Source organism: Aythya ferina (genome assembly GCF_964211825.1).
Source record: "Aythya ferina genome assembly, chromosome: 3".
Classification (NCBI taxonomy): Eukaryota; Metazoa; Chordata; class Aves; order Anseriformes; family Anatidae; genus Aythya; species Aythya ferina.
Genome location: NC_140298.1, coordinates 14,694,222 through 14,711,177, shown reverse-complemented (window position 1 = coordinate 14,711,177; position 16,956 = coordinate 14,694,222). Strand labels below are relative to the sequence as shown.

Below are 16,956 nucleotides of genomic sequence, written 5' to 3'. Positions count from 1 at the left end.
TGCACATTACCAAGGGATAATCACCTCTTCTACTTCCCTTAAAGAGAGCAATATTTTAATTTTTTTATATCCAGGTAGGTAGGTGTAAGACATTGGTAGCCTGTGAAAATGAAAATTGCAAGCATGGTGTTGTAGTAATATATGACAGTTTGAAAATATTCATATAAACTTTTGTGTAAGCCCTTGATTAGGAATTCTGATTATCTACCGTTCTTAAATATCTTCATCCGTGATTATTCAGATTCCCAGTAGCATATTTTTAAACTTTTGTGTAGTATCATAGAATTATAAAATGGTTTGGCTCAGAAAGGACCTTAAAGATCATCTAGTTCCAACTATTCTGCCACAAGCAGGGATGCTTTCCACTAGATCTGTCTGTACAAAACTACATCTAGCCTGGCCTTAAATACTTTCAGGTATGGGACACCCACAGCTTCTCTGGGCAAGCTGCTCCAGAGCCTCAATACCCTTAGTAAAGAATCTTTTCTTTATATCTAATCTAAATCTACCCTCTTTTAGCTTAAAACAGTTACCCCTTCTCCTATCACTACACTCCATGAAAAAGAGTCCCTCCTGTTTATGTTTCCTTTTGGCCCCCTTTAAGTACTGTAAGGCTGCTATAAGGGTTCTCTGGAGCCTTCTCTCCTCTAAGCTGAACAACCCCAACTTTCTCATCCTGTAATCTTAGGACAGGTGCTCAAGTCCTCTGGTCATTTTTGTGGCCCTCCTCTGGACCCATCTGACATGTCTATGTCTTTCTTACACTGGATGCCCCAGAACTGTATGCACTACTCTGGGTGGGGTTTCACAAGAGCAAAGTGGGCAGGAATAATCACCTCCTTCAAACCTGCTAGCCACACTTCTTTTTGAGGCAGCCCAGAATACAGTTGGCTTTCTGGGCTGCAAGGACACTTTTAACACCATTACCCACAGCATACTCCTGGAGAAACTAACTGCTCGTGGATCGCATGGGTGTATGCATTATGGAATTAAAAACTGTCTGGGCGACCAGGCCCAAAGAGTCATGGTGAATGGACTCAGCTGAAGTCCATTCAGTTGAATTACAGTTGAAGGATGGTCACAAGTGGTGTCCCCCAGGGCTCAGTACTTGAGCCAGTTCTGATCCATATCTTTATCAGTGATCTGGACGAAGGGATTGAGTAAGTGTGCAGATGACACCAAGTTAGCAATCAGGGGAGGTTTAGGTTGGATATTTGGAGAAAATTCTTCACTGAAAGAGTAGTGAAGTATTGTAACAGGCTGCCCAGGAAAGTGGTCACATCACCATCTCTAGAGGTCTTCAAAAATGTGTAGATGTAGTGTTTAGTGACATTGTTTAATGGTGGATTTGTCAGTGTTAGGTTAAATGTTGGGCTAGATAATCTTGGTTGTTTTTACCAACCTAAAAATATCTATGATTATTTGATTCACTATTTTCTGAGTATCAAATTCTTCCAAATTTAATTGAAACTACTTATTTGTGACAACTTCAAAATGTCCCTCAGACACTATCTGGATATGATGGCATCAAGAACGAGGAAGGAGAGAAGTAGAAGACTGAACTGTGATCCAGTCTGCTGCTAGGGCCTGATTTAGAAAATCTTTAAAGAAGCACATCATTTGTACAGAGGAAGTTTCTTGTATGTGATGTACCTGAAGTGATCACATTTACTTACCTTTAAGAATGTGAGTAACCCTATGACAAGGGCCTTGAGGCCTTTCTTCGTATTTTTACAGTCTTGCTGATTCATGGACTTTAGGCTTTCTCCTATTTATACCAAAATAACTGAGAATTTATCCACTTATTCAGATCAGCCTGTGAACAGACTTTTAACTAGCACTAAGAAGCACCTGGCTGAGGAGAGGCTGTCTGGCCTGCCTTTCAAAAACTTATATTATCTTCTATTGTGCTGTTTGCATTGATTCCCGCACCATACCAATTGTTAAGTAACACAACAGCAGCAATACCAAAGGAAAATGAGTCTTGGTTCAGCACAGGCTGGGTAATTTGGCTGATCTAGCAGGCCTGGGAAGATTTCAGGCATTAGGTCTAGAGCATCTAAAGAATTTAGAGAGAAGCGTGCTGGAATTTGTATCTGGATAGGATGGGAAACTGCCACTGAGTTCCCTCACTCTACTGCAACACTGCTAAATAGTCTCATCAGGTCCTCCTGATGGGACCACTAACGCTTTAGCAAGTAGCAGCCACAAATCACAAATCCTGGCTCCCATGTACCACCAAAGAGATCATGATCTCTACCTAAAAAAGGTTCCTTTGTATCCACTGTAATGAACTAGCAAAGAATCAGTACTAATTTAGCAGGGTGAGGGCTTGAAAAAGAGCCTTCATCAAATTTTCCAAAATACAAATATATATATAAATCATGTTATCTTGTTTAAAAGTCTATTAGAAGGTAGCAATGATGAATAGTTCAACCTAGCACCTTTCACAGTGACTAATACACAGCTTCCCTGGTGTTCACTAGGATGACTGGTGATAATGATAATGATGAATATCCATGCAAAATATCTGAGGTTTTTGGAAAACGATTCCCTTTGACTCATTAAACACACTGACTTCACCAGCAAGATAATGTGTCAGAAGCTATTTCTGAAGAATGCAAGCTATTATTTCATTTAAACAACCCAGGATAATTTTAAATTACTGAATGTGCCTCGGGATTGCAAATGTAAAGCAAAAGTAAATTTTTCCTCTTTTAAGACTTGTTTTTACATTAGCCAAGAAAACATTCATTACTCTCACTGCAGTCATATCTCAATTTTGTACTCATACAATTTTGTGATGGTAATAAATTATTTGAAAAATTTGCATCCCCAGTACGAAGAACAGCAGCTGAAGTGCTCACAATGTATGGAGAATCATGGTACTTCACTTGTAACTTTTAACCTGGAAATGTAAGAAATAAAATAACTCATTCACTGTGTAATCCTGACATAAACTAAAATAGACACAAAATAATAATACACAATCAAATCCAATGCATGGTTACATGAAACAGCAAGCAGATGTGACTGGCTCTACACTGAGTTAATGCGTAGGCTGCTTCCTTCACTGAATGGACTCAAATGGCAGATAGTTAACTTCAGGCATGATGTGTCTCAAATATATTCAAGCTTGAAATATAATGAAGCAAGCAACTGGCATTTACCCAAGAAGTATTCATATTAAATGGATACACAGAAATAAGTAGTAGTAAAAAGCAAGCATGAAAGCTAACGATGCCTAGGTGATTCTCTTTTATCCCAGAGAACTGTAAAAAGTTTGGACAATAAATTAATATGCAGAATAAAAACATAGAAGAAGTAATGTGCTTTATTTTTTTTAGAAGAAGCCTATCTCAAATATTGAGTAGGGGAGGGGGAGATGAATAAAAAAAAAAAAAAAAAGCAAACACACGCAAACAAACAAAAGCTATATCAATAATTGTGAAAAAAAAAAAAAAAGTCTGGAACTGACTGTATTTATCTTATTTATTTATGTATTTATTTATTTATTTATTTATTTTTCCCTTTTGGAATTTATTGTCTTTAGCTATTTAGCTACTAGTACTGTCGATCCAAACTTGCTGCTTCTGTCTTGGAATAGCTTCTTTAATATTTAGGATGTGCTGCTGTCATTTTTCCCTTCTGCTTTTATGGCTGCATCTGTTATGACTGGCTGCTTGTTGCTAATGTTAGTGTGTCTTCGGGGGAGAGGAATCATCCCCCCTCTTCAGTTCCAGTCTGAGGCTGATGAGCGTGAAGAGAGATGGCACTTTGAGGGACTATGTAGCACAGAAACTTGTCCAGCAAGGAAAGAGAAGCAGGGCTGCTCAGTAATCAGCTCTGTGATTTTTATTTTTTTTTTTCTGCCAGTCTGTTACGAAAAAAGTACCGGTGTATACGTTTCCTCATAAATGGGAAAATGAAGAACTATCACACCTCATATCATTTCAAACAGAAAAATAATATTCCTGAAATCAAAGTATTGCATTTTTAGTGCATAATAAATTAAGCATATCTTAATTTGCACAATTGCAGTAGGAAGGAAAATGTATCCAAACTCCTGCTGCCTTTCACAGCCCATTATATATGCATTAATAAAAACAGGCTTATCAAATAATCTGATAAAACCTAGAGATACCAAAAAAATGTAATCTACCTTTACAGTTACATGGATATGTCTGCACATTCATTCTTGTTCCCTATATCCTTGAAAAGACTGCCTCTGGGTTGCAGCCTGCCAGCTGAAGTACAAAGGGTTTGAGAAGCACAACTTTTAACAAGGGAAATAAGAATTCATTGCAAGAATTCCTAATACCAAATAGAAGGTCTCTCTCTGCACATATGCCCTCATCTGCCACCCTGCTTGCAAGCCATACAAAAATACATTTACTGGGTGGCTGAAAGTAACTTACTATTCCTGGATAACAGCTTTATCCTGTTACATTGAGGCTACTTTAATGACACAAATAATATAGACCTCATGGCTATGTACTACACTGACAGAATTGTTCCCCCACACACACTACATTATGGCTCAAACTTAACATGATACATGATGCCAAAGATACAAAAATAATTTTGTTTCTTAAAGTGGACAGGAGATGTGATTTAAACTCCCTGGATTGGAGTCATACAATCAATCACCCAAAATAAAATACATTATTTAAGCCTTATTCAAAAACATACAAGCTGAAAAACTAATTTTAAATAATTAAAAAGTTTATAGTCTCTCATAAACATCCACATTACTTTTCCATACACATTCTGCACACTGATTTCTTCTGTTTCATATGTAAGAATTTCTGTCATGCTTTGTGACTGTGCTATTTATTATAAAACTATATTTATATATAGTTTCTATTTGCAGGCACCACACACTTTGTGTTTTTTCTCTTCCTTTCTTCCCTCTTTCCTTCCTTCCCCCCTCCCTCCCTCCCATCTTTCTTTCTTAAACTAAAAGAGGGTAGAATTAGGTTAGATATAAGGAAGAATTTCTTCACTGTGAGGGCGGTGAGGCACTGGAACAAGTTGTGGATGTCCCATTGTTGGAGGTTGTCAAGGCCAGGTTGGATGTGGCTTTGAGCAATCCAGTGTAATGCAAGGTGTCCCTATCCACTGACAGGGGAGTTGGAACTAGATGATCTTTAACGCCCTTCCAAGCCAAACCATTCTATGATTCTACATGCAGAAGAAGTCTCAAGGACCATGTCTCAGTATCTCAGGAAACAACACTGAGATAAAATATATAAAATATATACTTTATATATTTTAATATATATATTATATATTAAACATATATAACATATATATATATAATATATATATAATATATAATATAATATATTATATATTATATATAATTATATAATATATAATTATAATACATATAATATAATATAATATATAATATATAGAGATAATATATAATATATATATAATATAATATATATAAATATAAATATATATATATTTAATATATAATATATATATAAATATATATAAAATATATAAACCTTTATGTATCACTGGACCTAACTTAGAAGTTCAGCTAAAAGTATCTTTTCTCTGGACCTGGCATCCTCAACCAGAAAATAACACTCAAAAATACAAAATTTCCAATAAACCTTCCATTGGCCATTGTGCATTATGTAATTTTCCCACTTTTATGGAAGAGAAAGGTTTTTTGTTTTGTTTCATTTTTTTTTTTTTAAGATAACTTTTTTTAAGCACTTCTACTTGAAGAAAATAGGCTGTTTTCCGGAATTCAGGAAAAGAAAAAGAACAGCTATGAACTACTGGACATATCTTGCTGGTCAAGGGTATTTTCAGAGAAACTGGCAAACCCATCTATTTTTATCTCATTTTTTGCCGTCCAGGGTTAGGAAAATGAGTCAAGGCTTTTAGAATACTGTATTGCACTTAAATGGCTTTTGCTTGAAAACGTAAGTCTTCCCTGGAAACACAGACAGAATGCAAAATCTACCAGTTGAATGAGGAGCATGAAGAAAAAAAAAAATAAATGATGTTGCAAAGATTGGAGATAAAATACACAGCTTAAGAGGAGATAAATATATAAGGATTACTGTAACATATATTTACTCCTGTGTAATCTGGAAATGACTGGAATAATGACAGTATTACTTATAGAGATGTTCATGTCATTCCTGTTATTTTAAAGGATTACAGGGAAATGTAACTAAATGATTATTTGTGCTATCCTACTAAACTGAACAACAACAACAAAAAAATAGTCTTTACCTGCTATTTTCTTTTGTTTACAAACTTCATCTTTAGAACTCTTCCTATTTTTGAAGTTACAGTTGTCCTTGCTCCCATTGTGAAAACATGAAGATGTTAATCCTGAAACCACCCCTACCTGTATCTCTGGACAGATCCAGAGACTAGATCACATCTTAGATATTCCTCTTGTGTTACCTGGAGACTTGCTCTTTTATCACAGCTAGAGCCACTGATTTGTCCTAAAATAAGCCAAATTCTACTGAATTCAAAATGGTTTCTTTCAGTGATTTCATGGGTTGTTTCGTGGGTTGTGTATGATGCCATTTTCACTAATCTCTGATATTAGAGATAAGAGAAGGATTTTTTTTTACCTACTCAAAGAATTTGTACAGCACAAGAGAAGTTCACAATTGGCCTTGGGAGGTTCTCTCTCTCTCTCTCTCCTTCTCTCTCATCCTGAAGCAAATTTTGGGGCTCACAAAGTTCAAATGAATTTTGTATCTGCTAAGATATATTCTATTATATTTATTAAAGATTCATGTCAAGCAAGAATCACTGTTTCTCTATGCTTATAAAAAATTATTGTCCCTAGAAATTGCCATGTAATTATTTTTTTTTTTTCCTTTTCATTTAAGATTGATTTAAATAGTTTTGAATTTGACATCAGCTTTGAAGTTTTTCATACGAAAAAAAAAGATGCATGGGTCAGGAGTGTGTCAAAATGACATTTAAATGTCAGCCCAGCACTTATTTTATTGAGATATGAAGTAATGTCTGCCTGTTCACTGAAAAAGTATATAAGTCTATGTCAAGTGATCAAAGATCGTTCTCCAGTAATGATGCCTTTGAGTGGCTCCAGAAAGAAAGTAGAAACTGAGATAGATTTGATGGGAATAAATAGTGGGGAATAAAATTATGAATTGTCTACTAGTCTGAAGTGAAGTCAACACGACCACATTACATCTCTATTTGTACACAGTATGAATTAAAGCAAAGAAAAATCAAATAAATAACTTAATTTTTTGAAGCATTGGAGCTGAAAAACAATAAAATAGATTAAATGACACAAATTTAGAGTTGGATAAAACTTATTTAGCATAGCTGAGCCAACATCACTTTCACCAATTTGTAAGAGAAAATAAAAGCAGGGGGGACAGCGATTACTGTGCCAAGGATTTGCAGTCAGAAATGACAGAGGATGTGGAATGGGAAACATTGCTATCAGAATGGAAACACTGATTCTACAGACTATAAAGAGAAAAGTCTTGTATGGAAAATACTATGGAATTGCAATATGATTGTATAATGCCCCAAATGAGGTACTGCATTACTTACAAAGACAGCTTCCCTCATACACATCAGTTTGTAATGGAAACGCTCCTCTTGGTTCTGGCCTTCCCACCAGGGATGATGAAATCCACTACAGCTGCTCCAGGCATTGCTCTGGCCACAGGACTGGTTAAGGTGGTGGTGAATAACAGAAAGGCCCCTATTCCTGGGCAACAGCTTTCTTCACCTGTGTTATCTGACATCCCTAGTTCCTTACATCACATTGTTAATAACAGATTTCATATCCAGAGAGGAGCCTACTTCCCTGGAAAAGGTGAAGAATTTCTTCTCTGCTCTTCTAACAACCTCATGTGTTAGAAGAGCAGATGAGTGTCCAGGTGGGTTCAATTTCCATGGCCAAGATGTACTTGACTGCTGTGAGACCACTCAGGAGGGTAATGACTTGTTCTGGATGAGATGTGGATACCCGTCTGACATGAAGAAAACAGGCTGCATTCATTAGCTAATTTCTCCTACACAGGGCACAGAACTGCTGTCAGCTAATTGCCTTCCTTGACCTGTAGCCTAAATTGAACTAGGAGCCTCCAATTGAAAAGTTTATAGTCCATTCCAAATCTCATGGCTTTTTCCCTTACTTTGTAGGGGTTAGGAAAGAGAGAGAATGGAAATTTTCCATATATTCCTCTCTACAGATTGTTATATTTCATACTTTATGAACATACTTTATGAACAGAAGTTCATACTTTAATGTTGTTGATTATTTTAAGGAAAATTATCAGTGTAATTTTAATATATATATATATTTAATTATATACTTAAGAGCTCAGAATTTGTGAGCTTGCTATGCTGTACAATACATTTAAATTATGGGACAATCCACATTCATGACAGGTTGTTAGTTGACAACTATGGGTATGTTAATTGACAGGAGGACAATGTCCTCATAGTCTAGTATACTTACTTTATGCTGGATCTGGCAAATTGAGCAAGCAGACGTTAAATACTGGAGACATTCAGAATACCCAAAGTGCATTTTTCATCCAGTATTATTTTTCACAAATACGCTTAGCCGACAGCTTGTTTAATATACACTGAATAATAAGGGTCATGACATTTGCCTGCAAGTGAGAGAGTTCTACCAGCAAACATTTTATTAGGTGCATTATTGCTTAGCATTCACACCATCATAATATTTGCATTTCCTTTTTACTTGGTGAATTATCAGGAACCACACTGTGGCATTTAGCATAGATCTGCATTAGACAATGTGTAAAAATGGAAAGCACCAGGAGGTGGAATGTATCCCGAATGGCAAACAGTACGAGGGGGAGCATAAAGCAATGTTTCTCTTCAAGAGGTGTATGCTCTCCCTTACGTTTTTGGTGAATCAGAAGTTTGGTATGGGCAGAGAGCCAACTGGCTACGCTACTAAACCCAGATTCCTCTAACTAGGAGAATCTCAATAACTTTGAATTCAGCAGGCAATGTGCTAAGGCTTAAATCTCCGGTTAACAGCTAATCTCACGTTTACCTGGACTTCTGTATCTTAAATAGGTCACAGGGCTAAATCACAACTGTTCTTATGTGGGCTGTATGAAACAGGGACTCCTTATGCTGTCCCTTCTCCTGCCTGCTGTATGGTTATAACAAAAACGTGACTTTTAGGATAATTTAATGAACAAGCACACGCAAAAACAGCCAATCAACCAACCAAACAAACAACCTTTGGGAGGCAGTTCTAGAGGACAAAGGAGTCCAGGAAAGCTGTACATTCTTCAGGAAGGAAATCCTGAAGGCACAGGAGCAGGCCATCTCTACATGCTGAAAGACAAGCTGACAAGGAAGACCAGCCTGACTGTATAAAGAGTTTCTTCAAGTACTCGGGAAGAAAGAGAGTTTATGACCTGTGGAAGAAGGGGCAGGCAACTCAGGACGACAACAGATGTTGTGAGGTTATGCAGTGAGAAAACTAGAAGGGCCAAAGCCCAGCTATAACTTGACTATTAGACTAAAAGACAATAAAATATTTTTATAAATACATAATCAACAGCAGGAGGACTAAGGAGAATCTCCATTCTTTATTGGATATGAGGGAAAACATAGTGATGGAACATAAGGGTAACACTGAAGTTGTTAACGTGTCTTTTGGCCTAAATCTTAGTAAAGCCAATTGTTCCCAAGGCAGACAGCCCCCTGAGTTAGATGACAGTGACAGTGAATGAGATAAAGCTTTTATAATTCTATGGGAAACTGTAGGTGACATGTGAATGATAAGGATCTGAAATAACATGATATACATTTAGAGGACAAAAAGAAACCAAAGATTGTGACAAACCACTGGTGATTAAAATGTCTTTTTTGCCTTATTTGGTGGAACCGCTGGTGCTTAGGGAGAGTAAAGCTGCCTAAATACTCCCCTTCTACTTGAGAAGCTGGTGTGACAGAAATCAACTTCAGGAAATTTTGACACACAGCTTAGCTCTTCTTAATTTTATTTTATTTATTTTATTTCATTTCATTTCACTGCATTTTTTCTGTGCACATACATGCATACCCTCTGGCTCATACACAGATTCCTCTAACCTTGCCAGTCTTGGTTTTATATACATATATAAACATGTATATGTTTATATGAATGAAAAAACTCGTATATGTTTTCATTCAAATGCCATGGATTCTTCTTCCTAAAGATAATCACTGCTGAACATTGCATTTTGCCTTGCTTGCCCAGGTCACATAGCTCATCTTGCATCTCTAATACAAATTCACCTGTGAAATTATATTTTAACTTTTGCAACAGATGTGCAGTCAGTGTTATGAACACACCTTGGATTTTTCTCATTTTTATTTAGTTATTATCTAAAGCAAAATCTCAGCTTTCTGGTAATATAAACTTATATTATACAATATATATAATAATATATATCATATATATATCATGTATATATATATCATATATATATCATATATATCATATATATCATATATATTATTATATATATAATAAATATATAATATATATTTATATTATACAATAAGAATCATGAAAAGAATTAAGCTTTGAAGGTTTTGTTCAGAAACTGATTCTTATGCTGTACTTCCAACATTAACTTTGCATCTCTTTAAGGCTGATATTAGTTATATGACACAGGAATATATTTTTTTTCTTTTACCTGGAGGAAAATAAAATATTTTTTATTGGAACTCGGGAATTTTCATGATGGCATTTGAAGCTATAGAGGAATTTTCAGGATCTTGATCTAAGTGCAGTATTAACATTACATAAATGTCTCTTTTTAGAATTATGTTGCTTATGGCAAATCATTTATTTTATCATTAAGAATGATAACCTGGTAAAGGATGGTGTCAGCCTACTGATGAATATGAGAGGTGGTCAGATATGAAAATTTAACAAGGACAAAAAATAGGAAATAAAGACAGATTTAAATAAAGAACACACCTTTAAACAGTGAGATTAATTACTATTATTATATATTATTAAAGGAAGAGGTAGGCTCTCTTTCTCTGGGTGTCATCAAAATTGTTGTTTTCCTGAAAGATCAGCTGCTGCAAAGCACGTGTTCCTGGGCCTCAATGGGATATGCTGGCCAAAATCTTGCACTAAGTTGAAGTTCAAGTCAGATCCCTGGTTCCCAGTAGCAAGTTATGTCTCCCTTAACAAGAGCTTACATTGTTGTGGCTGGTGGAGACCTTTTCCAGTGCTCTTGTGCATCATGCTGCAAAAGGACAGGAGATGGGAAAGTTGCATGCTCATGGGTGCTGTCTTTGTGATCTGTCTCCACCATAGAGTAAAAGTACAAAAAGAGCATCGGCCATGCTGTAAAACCCAGAATTAGAGCTTCAGAAAGGCAAGAAAGAGCAGGAAAGGTTGTATGGGAGGGTAAATTATACTATGTTCTTTGTCCTCCCTTCCAGCCCTAAGCCAATGGCACCAGATACCCGAGAGAGAATGAAGATGCAGATCTGAGGAACAAGGTCTAAGGAACAAGATCTGAGGACAAGAGAGATGTCAAGAAGGTGACAGAAACCATAAGGGCTGGGGGGATGGTGGACTGAGACAGATCAGAGAGGAAGGGGAGGCTGGGATGAGGACTCAGCTGTAGGGAAGGGAGACAGGACAGACATCATGAGTCCTAAGACTAACCCAGTCTGGGAACTTCTGTGCTGACTTTGCTTCATCAGACAGACCCCCATCAGCATGTAGCTTCATCACATAAAAATATAAGGAATACTTGCAGGCTGCCTGGGACTCTGTTTTGCTATGTGTGGTGGATTAGCTTCAGCCTGCAGCCTGACTCCTACCGACATGCTTTTTCACTCCCCATCCTCAAGAGGACGTCTGGAAAACGAGATGAAAAAGCTCATGAGTTGAGTGTCATGTTTTAAAATCTATATAATCTTGTCCTGTTTTATGCTTCTTAACTCCTCTGTTCTCTTAAATACAATTCCTTCAAGAAACCGTGGACCAAAAGCTAAAAGTCTGCTCTTTTCCCTTCTTTCTTTGGTGTTTGGGATAATTATCAAGGGTAAGACCACAGAATTGCAGATGGACAGACACGAGATCCATGGTTTGATCTCACTGGACTCAAAACCTGTATTAGCAAGGTGCCATCTTTTGCCTTATCATAACTAGTCTCCCTGAGTTTTACTCCCAAAGAGGCCTAGTCTATTCGCTTGGTATCTGAATGCCATTCTGTCTGCCTCAGTTAAACTTGACGAAATTTAAGAGAAATTTACATTAGTACTAGCAAGATCTGAGTCATTCGATTCAGACCTTCCATATTGGCAGAACCAGGCCCACAGGAAAGCCCAGAGGAACTGATAGCTTCCCCATGCAAGTGATAAAACTACATTAAAAAATCTGTTTCTTTGACTGATTTCTCACACTGAGTATGTTATTAACATGCATTATTTCCTTTTTCTTTTTATAGAAACTTTGATAGTCAATTTCTGGATATAGCTTTCAAACATTAGACTATGTTGAACATACAGGTTCCTGGAAGCTGATGACTGACATTAGAGTCGCAAGATGGTAAATACTGAAATTATCCTAAAATTCATAAGTAAAATGTTATAGGTAGGAGATGCTTAAAAATTCATGTTTCTCTTAATTAATTTTCAGTAGGAAATAATAAAATAATTTATAAAAGTTTTAATAAAAATGAATGTGTAGGGTTTTTTTCCTTTGGAAATAAATGGTGAAAATCAATTATCTTTGGAGAAAAAAGTAAGATGCATGTTTTTATCAATCAATAAAGATCTGATTACACCAAAGAAACAATTAAAAATTGAACCATAGACATAAAAGTGTTTTTTGATTAGTTTTGCTACAATAGAAATTGAATGAATAGCAGCACTGCATAAGAAATTGATGTTTAACTAGCATTTTGCTCTGTCATAGAGGACAGCTTCAAATCCAAATAAAGGGCAGAAGAACTTTTGCTTATTCCTACTTTTTCCTCAGATTTTGATAATTATCTGCACACAGTACCCTATCTGTGAAAGGTGGACTTTATGAAAAATGATTATAAAGTGTTTTGTAAATTTAAAAAAAAAAAAAAAAAAGTGTCTTCATAGAACAATAAGTATTATAATTAAATTATTTATCTAGTTTCTAATGTCAACATTACAAGTGAGATTGAAAATGACCCACATAACCTATACAGAGCTCTTTTAAAGGGCAGTTCAGACATGGACGGTTCACAACACATGCTTACCCACCTCCATTCTATCCTACACAACCAACAATCTTTGTAAGGGAACAGAAAGAAAGACAGCAAGGAATGGGCAAACAAAAACCACCTCTATTAATTTTTTATTTTTTAACTGTGTTCTTTTTAAAAATAATCTGTGGAGTTTATATCCAAGATAACCTTCCTGAGAGAACCAAAATAATAAATCACCAAAATTACAGGTTGAAATTTTCCATCTCTCCATGATTTGGCAAACTTCAACTGATAGTTCTGACTCTTGAAAGCAAATGATTAAGCAAATACTTGTAGACAGACTTTTGTTTCACCATTAAGAAAATCATAGAATCATAGAATATTTTATTTGGAAGCGACCCACAAAGACCATTAAGTCTAACTCCACCCAAAATATTAAACTATGTGTCTGAGACCATTGCCTAAATGCTTCTTGATCTCCAGCAAGCTCAATGCTGTGACCACTGCACTGGGGAGCCTTTTCCAGTTTATCAGGAACATTTTCCTGATATCCAGCCTGAACCACCATTGTTCAGGGGGCTTCAAACTGTTCCCTTGGGTCCTATTGCTGGTCACAAGAGAGAACTCTCTAACAGTTTTATATCTTTCTCATACTGTGGCACCCTAAACTGCACACAGTGCTCAAGGTGAAGCCATACCAGTGCAGAGTGGCACAATCACTTCCCTTGATTGGCTAGCAATGCTGTTCTTGATGCACCCCAGGGTACGGTTGGCCCTTCTGGACTGCAAGACACAATGCTGGTTAATATTCAATTTACTGTCAATCGAATCCCTCAGATCCCTTTCTGCAGGACTGCTCTCCAGCATCTTGTCCTCCAATCTGTATATATAGCCAGGGTTGCCCCCTCCCAGGTGCAGAATTCAACACTTGCTCTTGTTGAACTTCTTATGATTGGTGATTGCCCAGCTCTCTAATTTAACCAGATCTTTCTGCAAGGCCTCACCACCCTCAATGGAGTCAACAGCTCCACCTAATTTGGTATCATCTGAAAATTTGCTTCAAAAAAACTTCAAGTCCTTCATCTAAATCTTTCATGAAGACATTGAAGAGGACTGGCCCTAAAATGGAGCCCTGGGGAACCCCACTAGTGACAGGTTGCCAGCCTGATGCAACCCCATCTACACGAACACTCTGGGCCCGACCCATAAGCCAATTGTTCACTCATCTTATTATGCTTTTAACCAACTGAATTCTGGTCATTTTTCTGGATGGATACTGTGAGAGAGACAGTAACAAAAGCTTTATTGAAATCCAGAAATATTACATTGACTGGCTTCCTTTGGCCAATTAGCTGTGTGATCTTGTCATAGAAGGAAATTAAGCTTGTTAGACATGAATGCATATATACACTCAGGGTTTTGTTTTAGTATATATATTTCAATATATCCTTGTCTTGCTTCTTATTTTCAAGGGTTGGCATCCAAAGGTTGTCATGCTGCTTCTTAAATTTGACATCTGGTCAATTTTCAGAATTAAATGACATGCAGCTTTAATCTTTCTTTTTTCATCCTAGATAAACTAATACAGAAGCTTTTCTATTATATACAGAAAAGACTCTTCCATATCAAGCTCACCACTCTGTAAACTGTAATACAACCAGAACCCATCACAATATGAAGTCTCGCCCTGTATTGGGTTTATGTGGTAAGAGTTTAGTAGGAGGGGGGGCTGTGGGGGTGGCATCTGTGAGAAGAATCCAGAAGCTGCCCCATGTCAGACTTAAAAACAGACTTAAGAAAGGAAAAAAACAAACAAACAACAAACAACGAACTGTGCAACAGCAGCTGGAAGAGAGGGAGAGAGATGTGACAAGCTCTGCAGACCCCAAGGTCAGTGCAGAAGGAGGGCAGGAGGTGCTCCAGGCATGGAGCAGAAGTTCTCCTTTTTTGCCCATGACAGTAATTGTTGAGTGATCTCCCTGTCCTTATCTCAACCTTTGAGTCTTTTTCATCATATTCTTCCCACCACCACCACCTTTATTCTTTGAGGAAGGGTGTGAGAGAACTGTTGTGGTGGAGTTCAGCTGCCCAGCAGAATAAAACCACCACATACCCATGTTGGAAAAAAAGCTTTTGTTCTCAAGAAAGTTAGGAATGCACCTAAGCAAAACAAAACAAAACAAAACAAACAAAAACAAAACGAAACAAAAAGGTTTGATGGTTCTTACATTAATTTTGAATAAAAAGTTCAAACTATATGCCAGGATTGCCTGCTGAAGTGTGAGAGCTTGGTCTTCTTTTTAACGTACCTATGTGGACATTTATAGGTTAGGGCAAAAATCATCCTCTCATTGCCTAGTAGTCACAGATGCAAACAGAACAAACACCCCTTTTAAAATTGTGTTTCTTATTAGCAATCCTGCCAGCCTGAACCTTACAATAAAACTTAGTTCACTAGTAACATCATAATCACTCAGTTCCAGCTATGTGTTCACATTTCCCTACTAACACCATATTTTTCAAGAAACAGTGAACAGCATATTTATTTATCATCCTAAGAGGTTCCAAAAGGAAAGTTAAGGACATATTTTAATGTGATTTTCATTAGTATTTCTGTATAGGGAGCAATTCAGGACCCTCCAAAGTGCTACCACTAAAACCAATTAGTATCCTTGTGACATGAGCTGCCATTCACAATGAGAAAACATCTGTGATCTATTCTTGCATAATTAGTATGTATTTGTAATGCTGTAGATACTTTTCTTTCTGTGCAATTTTTATGCTAATACAGAAGGCAGAGAGAACAAACTCCTCACTGTTCACTTTCTCCACACAACTGAATCCTCTCCTCCAGTTCAGATGAGAAAGGGGACAGCAGTAAGGGAGGGAAAATGGCTGGTTCTCCTTCAGCATGAGAATAATGTGCCCCCAGGGCATAGTGGAGCCCTGACCTTCTAACCCAGGGCCACATGGTTGCTTGACAATCAGGGCAGTTCAGAGACATCAGGCATCGTGACAACACATTTATGAATAAAACAGTTGGTTGCACTTTTTAAATAATATTCTTAAAGGGAAGGGGAAACTTTTTGTTTCTTGTGCTTGATCTATTTCTGAGATGGAAACTTAGCCTATTAGAAGAATATGCAAATCCCAGTTTTCTTTTTTAAATGTTAATTACAGTCAGTGCAACTCACACCATTTATTTGCACTGTGTGACATTATGTTAAATTCTTTTTTAGTTAATTTATTATTTGCTACTGATCTTTAGTGCCCTTCAGACACTCTTGAAAATAATTATTTGGGGCTCTATTACAATATTTTAATGAATAACCCCCCTGAAGTGCTAGCTGATGTCCACCAGCAATATTTAAAAGAGGAACAGGCTTGGGGCTTTGGGTCTTGTTATTTTTAACATTGCTGGAAGTATCTGGAACAAAGCTATTGGTGAACAAGCTTTTTAAAGCTCTCTAATCTTGGAAGTTAAAAGAAAATTTCATACATTACTTCATACATAGGCACTGCTTTGAAAGGCTCTTGCCTGATTGCTAGATTGAATTATGGAAAACTAGAGCAGCAGAATCACACAAAAGTGTTAGTTCATTTGTCTGCCCATGCAGCACATTTTTGCAATCCTAAATACCTTAGGTTCCATGTCTATTGTTGTAAAACAGAGATTTTACAGTGTAAAACATATTTCTCTTCTCCCGATTTCCTTTCAACTATGGAAACTCTA

The 16,956-nt window shown here is 36.7% G+C and overlaps 1 long non-coding RNA gene across 7 annotated transcripts in view; it reads right to left on the bottom strand.

Annotated features, from left to right (window-relative positions):
- The window catches only part of LOC311433680, a 476,332-nt gene that overhangs the window by 76,161 nt on the left and 383,215 nt on the right, over positions 1-16,956 (bottom strand). The window contains exons 8-9 of one of the 7 annotated variants that reach the window (XR_014690902.1): positions 11,702-11,896; positions 10,642-11,273 (exon numbers count right to left, since the gene is read on the bottom strand). The exons of the other annotated variants lie outside the window; for them this stretch is intronic. This is a non-coding gene — a long non-coding RNA (uncharacterized lncRNA). Of the gene's footprint in view, positions 1-10,641; positions 11,274-11,701; positions 11,897-16,956 lie in introns of those variants that run through there. 7 annotated transcript variants of the gene reach the window in all.